Source organism: Pinus tabuliformis, chromosome 5_2, assembly GCF_031772625.1.
Source record: "Pinus tabuliformis cultivar Carrire ecotype Pingquan chromosome 5_2, CPIR1, whole genome shotgun sequence".
In the NCBI taxonomy this organism is placed as follows: domain Eukaryota; kingdom Viridiplantae; phylum Streptophyta; class Pinopsida; order Pinales; family Pinaceae; genus Pinus; species Pinus tabuliformis.
In genome coordinates, this window is record NC_142306.1 from 425,487,930 (window position 1) to 425,495,191 (window position 7,262).

Here is a 7,262-nt window from a genome sequence, read left to right on the forward strand (position 1 = left end):
TTTTAATGATATAATTTTATTAATTGTTTATTTAAGTGTTAAATTATTATATTAACAAAGAATGATTTCAAGATTATTTTCCTTTTATTAATTAAAAATAAAAATTATTAGTATATAACTAATATTATAAACTAAATGCTATTAAAAGACCTCAAACCATAACAACTACTCCTTAAAGAAACAAGGCCACAAGATATGGAAAACCAAGGGGAAATTCGCTAAAAAGGAAAACCAGAACAAGCTATAACCTGGGGGGGGGAGAAGGGAAGAAAAACACTAGGAAGAGATGGCGGGATCCAGCAACTACTAATCTTCAGCCATCCTTTCGATTGAGATTGCTCGGCCTTTTTTCAATCTCAAGGGCTTCCATAAATTTCCGGTGATGGAATTGTGACACTCTAGCAATAACACTAGCCTCCTCGATATAGACATGATGATTGGTTTTCTCTGCATGCTCTGCGAAAGCGGAGGACTTGGTTCTCCTATGCTTAAGGTCAGTTGTGTGCTCACTAATCCTTTGATTAATGGAGCGACCAATCTCACCAATATAGGGGGTCCCACAGGAACAAGGAATGAGATAGACCCCTTTCATGTCCTTAGGGTCGATAGGATCCTTCACGGATCTGAGGGACTTACAAATGGTGCTAATGGGTCTAAAAGATGAGGGGGCATTATGCTTCTTAAGAATCCTCACAATCCTATCAGTGGTTCTATAAACATATGGAAGATGGACACCTGAAATTCGTTCTTTTGGCTCTCTTTTAGTTAACGAATTCTTGGCCGCTTTGAGGAAAGCCTTCTGTCCCATGTATCTACTATAACCATTCTCCACAAAGACATCAAGGAGGTGGGATTTTTCCTCCTCGAAGCTCTTTTCATCAGAGATCCTTATAGCTCGAGTAGCAAGGGTGTTGAGAACCCCCAACTTCTGAGCTGGGAAATGGTAGGAACTAGCATGAATATACTGCTCTGTATGTATTTTCTTATGAAACACTCGGCGGGAGAGGGAACCATCACTATTCTTAGAAATGATAATATCAAGGAAAGGGAGGCAACCATTAACTTCTTATTCCTTGGTGAACTTGATGGCCGAGGATTGACTGTTGAGATGATTGAAGAAGAGATCTAACTCCTCTTGACCGTGAGACCAGATGACATTAATGTCATCCACATATCTTTTCCAAAGCTTAGGCAAGAGGCGAACTGAGCTTAAAGCCTTGGATTCAAAATCTTCCATAAAAAGATTCGCAACAACAGGGGATAGGGGTGAGCCCATGGCAACCCCACAGGTTTGCTCAAAGAACTCTCCTTCAAAACTGAAAAAGGTCGAAGTGAGGCAGATCTCCAATAATTCTTCCGTTCTTCGTTGTTCCGACATTGCTGAGATGGGTGAACAATCTGATCTGTGCATAGCAAATGATGCAGGGACTCGTTCTACCCTTAGCTCCAGTATTCCTATGCGTGAGGATAGAATTTTTTCTTCTTTTCCTGTTCCGGTTAATGGACTGCAAGACAGCGAGGTTTGTAGGTCTTTCTCAGCTCGCGGTGGTGAGTTGCCAGCATCCAATGCTGGATATCCATCCCCGGTTTCCTCCCTCAGCATTTCACATCCGGTGGATGCATCGAACCCAGCTTTTGATAGGATCTCGTTCGTACCGAGAACATTGGCATTTTACCTATACGTGAAGGTAGAGTTCATTCAAGTGTGCCCATTTTGATTGAAAGATTACATGGCAGCGTTGTTTGCAAGACATTCTTAGAGAGCGGAGGTGATTTGCCAGCTGGGTGCCAATGCCGAGTTCTTCCCTCTGCGTTTCTCATCCGGATGGTGTATTGATTCCTTCATGTGACCTGCTATCTATCAAACCAATTCGGAACTGTGACTCGGTCCGATCGCAGGTATGATTGGCTTGCTCTGCACCGACGGTAAGGACTCTTCCCTACATTGTTCTCTTGGCTATTTAATAATAATAATGATGGTGAGGTTGTTGTTGTTGTTGTTGTTATTATTATTATTATTATTATTATTATTATTATTATTGGTGGTGGTAATAATAAGAATATTGATAATATTAATAATATTAATAATAATATTTATATTATTGGTAATAATAATAGTAATGACACTATTAAGAATAATAAGACTATTAACAATAATAATAATAATAATAATAATAATAATGTTATAAATAATATTAATGATAATTATAATAATAATAATAATAATAATAATAATAATAATAATAACAATAATGTTGATAATAATAATAAGAAGAAAGGTGTTAATAATAATAATAGTTATAATAATAATATGGTTGTTAATAATAATAATAATAAGAATGAGGATGTAAATAATTATAGTTCTGTGATTTATAACATTAAAAGTAGTAGTAAGATCATTAATAATAACAATAATAAGTTAACGGTTCTTAACGTAAACCATGATTCTAGGTTCAATAAGAATCATAGTACAAATAATATTAATCCTCCCCCCATCTCATATTAATAATAAGGTTATCAATTTATCTAGTTTCTCCTTTCCTCCTTCTGTTTTTAAGGTTTTAGGCAAAGGTTTGAATTTTGCCTTAGCCCCTATGAAGATCCCGGTTGATGACATTATTTGTGACATAGAATTTGGAATTCGTGGTTTACCTGATAGTATTAAAAAAACTATTAGCCAGGATTGTGCCATTGTCCTAAGGAAGGCTAAGCCTCCTAAGAGCAACCTTAACAGAGAAGAATTTGAAGCCCTCAGATCCTTAAATCAGAACAAGGATGTTGTTGTTCTAAAGGCTGACAAAGGTGGGGCTGCTATCATTCTTAACAAAGTAGACTACCGCAATAAGATGTTGGATCATCTTCATTATAGTGGAAGCTATAAGAAGCTTCCCAAAAACCCGTTAAAGAATATTTCCAGAAATGTTGCCCTTGCCATTAAATCCTCTAACTCAGTGAGTTCCCTGCACTATAAACTCATTGAGAGCAATCCTATCACTCCTAGAATCTATGGGCTCCCTAAAATTCATAAGGAAGGAGCTCCCATTAGGCCCATTGTCAACACCATTAGAGGTCTTACCTATCTTCTTGCTAAGTTCCTTGCCTTAAAGCTTAAACCCTTAGTTGGCTGTACAGAACCCTTCGTCAAAGACTCCACTTCCTTCATTGAGAAGCTCAAGGAAATTAAGCTAGACTCTGGGGACATTCTTGTCAGTTTTGATGTTGTTTCCCTATTCACTTGCATCCTTATAATTGAGGCCATGGAGGTGATCAACTGTCTAACAGATCCTAATACCGCTCAGTTAGTGGTGATCTACCTCACTTCGACCTTTTTCAGTTTTGAAGGAGAGTTCTTTGAGCAAACCTGTGGGGTTGCCATGGGCTCACCCCTATCCCCTGTTGTTGTGAATCTTTTTATGGAAGATTTTGAATCCAAGGCTCTAAGCTTAGCCCGCCTCCTGCCTAAGCTTTGGAAAAGATATGTAGATGACACTAATGTCATCTGATCTCACGGCAAAGAGGAGTTAGATCTCTTCTTCGATCATCTACACAGTCAATCCTTGGCCATCAAGTTCACCAAGGAATAAGAAGTCGATGGTTGCCTCCCTTTCCTTGATATTCCCATTTTTAAGAATAGTGATGGTTCCCTCTCCCACCGAGTGTTTCGTAAGAAAACACATATGGAGCAGTATCTTCATGAAGTTCCCACCATTTCCCAGCTCAAAAGTTGGGGGTTCTCAACACCCTTGCTACTCGAGCTATAAGGATCTCTGATGAAAAGAGCTTCGAGGAGGAAAAATCCCATCTCCTTGATGTCTTTGTGGAGAACGGTTATAGTAGATACATGGGACAGAAGGCTTTCCTCAAAGCGGCCAAGAATTCGTTAACTAAAAGAGAGCCGAAAGAACGGATTCCAGGTGTCCATATTCTGTATGTTTAGGGAACCACTGATAGGATTGCAAGGATTCTTAAGAAGCATAATGTCCCCTCATCTTTTAGACCCCTTAGCACCATTCGTAAGTCCCTCATATTTGTGAAGGATCCTATCGACCCCAAGGACATGAAAGGGGTCTATCTCATTCCTTATTCCTGTGGGACCCTCTATATTGGTGAGACCAGACGCTCCATTAATCAAAGGATTAGTGAGCACGCATCTAACCTTAAGCATAGGAGAACCAAGTCCTTCACTTTGGCAAAGCATGAGGAGAAAACCAATCATCATGTCTGTATTGAGGAGGCTAGTGTTATTGCTAGAGTGTCGCAATTCCATCACCGCAAATTTAGGGAAGCCCTTGAGATTGAAAAAATGCCAAGCAATCTCAATAGAGAGGATGGTTGGAAGATCAGTAGTTGCTGGATCCTAGTTGTTTTCTTCCCTTCTCCTCCCCCCCAGGTTATAGCTTGCTCTGGTTTTCCTTTTTAGTGAATTTCCCCTTGGTTTCCTATATCCTGTCGCCTTGTTTCTTTAAGGAGTAGTTGTTATGGTTTGAGATCTTTTAATAACATTTAGTTTATGCTATTAGTTATATACTAATATTTTTTATTTTTAATTAATAAAAGGAAAATAATCTTGAAATCATTCTTTGTTAATATATTAATTTAATACTTAAATAAACAATTAATAAAATTATATCATTATAAAAAATAAATAAATAAAATTAAAATTCTTTCTAACCCTCAATTCACTCTAATATTTATGTATTTATGATTAATAATTTTTATAACTAACTATTAAATTTAATTTAATTTATTTTAATTAATAGTTTATAAAATAGTTAAAAAAACCTCTATATTCATATGGCTCTTTAACTTTTAATATAATAAGAACACAACTAACTATCTATTTAATAATCAAATTAAATTAACTTTTTTAATTTAATTAATAATCTGGATAACAATCTATGGTAATATGCTGATAAACAATTAATTAATTTTAAATTATTCTTTCTAACCCTTAAATCCTCTAATATTTATATTTTTATATTTAGTCAAGTAACTTTTATTACTAACTAGTAATTTAAAATTAATTTATTTTAATATATATTTATAAATTAGTTATCCTTTAACGTTTAAATTTAATAAGAATATAACTAACTTTCAATTTAATAATCAAATCAATTTAACTTATTTAATTAAATAAAGGTTATGCCCCTAGTCTAGTCCAACTAACCGTTTCCCAGTCAAATTTAGCCGTTAGTCAATTTAGTTGTTACCTGGTCAAGAATTATAGTCGTTGGATGTTCTGCTCTGACTATTTAACATGCAAAGCTAGATCTGATTCTTCAACTTGTCCTGACAATGAACCACACTGGTTGGTTCAAAACGCGTCGACAAATGAAATATCATGTGATTTACGCTGAAGAATCTCTCATAATCAATAATATTTTACTAATATATATATATATATATAAGTTTAATAATTACTAATATTTATAATAATGATTACTACCTTAATTATTAAAATTAAGGATTATAATAATAATTTAAATTAATTAATGATCTCATCAATAATTAATCAAAAATTATTAAAAATCTGCAATTAATATTCTTAAAACAAAGCCGACATTCATCTCATCCTAAAATCTACTCTCCTCATAACTATTTAAAGCCCTCGATTAAGTTCTTCTACTATCAGCATTCAAGAAAGTCCTGATGATGGATCCCAGTTGCGATTTGAAACGTTGACGGAAGATGGTTTTTACTGTGGATTCTCTGGTAACTAAGTCTAAAGAAAGTGATGTACTTTCATGAGAAGCTTAAAGTGACAAATCCAAGCAAAGCTAAGTGGATTAAGACTATAAAGGTGAGGGAATTGTACCCTCATCTAATTGTTGACTAAAAATGAGCTTTTCGACGTCCAAAAGCTTCTAATGGGGAGGAGTGATTTGGGCGATCAATTTAGTGATCAAAATTCGAAGTGTGCAATAAAGCTTGAAACCTGAATGAATGGATAGATCTCGATGATATGAATCAAATGAAACTTGTTTCACTCAAAACTGATAGTATATGCTCCCGATATCGTGTTCTGATCGATTTAGCAAACAGCTAAAAGTTTTAAATTTTGGGTTACCGGTACACCCAGTCAACAGTTCATAAGCTAACTGGGCAAGTGATTGTTTTTATGAGGACCTATGGCTGGATGACACTTGTTTCATTTTTATTGGTTGTGTTTTGTGTGATTTCATTGGTTGTTGTGTTGGACCAATGAGGGAGAGCCATGTGGGCCAATCAATGGTTACTACGTGGCCTCCACTCATTTGTGTAAAATTCTGGTATAAGGTCAAACTATCTCCATAGGATTCAAAACCATGACCAACAAGATGTCAAGAAAGCCCTCCACCAGCGTGCCTATATTTTTCCTTGTTAACCTATGGTCCATAAAACATATTTAAACTTTATTGATGCGCATTTGGGGGAAGGGTCAGGCTAATCCCTGGCCCCTGGCCACCCCAGCACCCACAGGACTGCAAGCGGAGGGGCCAAGGGGCTAGGTCTTAGCCCAACCCATGGTCACTGCACCAAGGCATATCACCGTCAGATCCAGCACTCAAGTCCAGAGGTGTAAGGAAAAGAGCCAGCCCCAGGGTCACATGGTAATCCATAGCACCAAGCATGCGGAAAACTGGATGGGGCCAACCCTAGGGAGTCAGCCTCGAGGTCACATGGCACCCCATAGCACTGGGCACGCGGAAAACTAAAGTGACAGCCACAAGACCGTAGGCGTAGAGTAAGGGGACCAACCCTAGGTCACCGAGACCCAATGCAACCAGGAGCGCAACAAAACTAAAGGGCGCAGAGTTAGGCCTTGGAATCTCAACCCCCAATGTGGTCGCATGCGCCAACGTGACCAAAATTTTTGGAACTGGGGGCTTAATGGGCAGATTAATAATCCTACAATTTTTCCCATCGAGCGGGATTGTAAGCCAGTTTTACGCATCGGTTCTAGGTTTGGGGCACTTAAGCCAGATTTTGGTTGAATTTTAGGATGATTAGTCATGGAATTTGGGAAAAACTTGAAACAATCATAATTTTCTCAATGTTTGGCCAAATGAGGTGCAAAAAGAACCTGTATGAGGGTTTTTGACAGTTCTGGATCCATTGGAGATGTCAATTTTGTTTTTTGAGCATTTTAAAGCCATGTAAACACACTTTTGAGCACTTAATGATATAGGCCCTAGATTGGAAGCTAGACTAGGAGATGTATCCCAAGAGAGGGGTGAAATCCTTTGTCATGTTTTATGTTATGTGTTTCAGGTATGGTTATT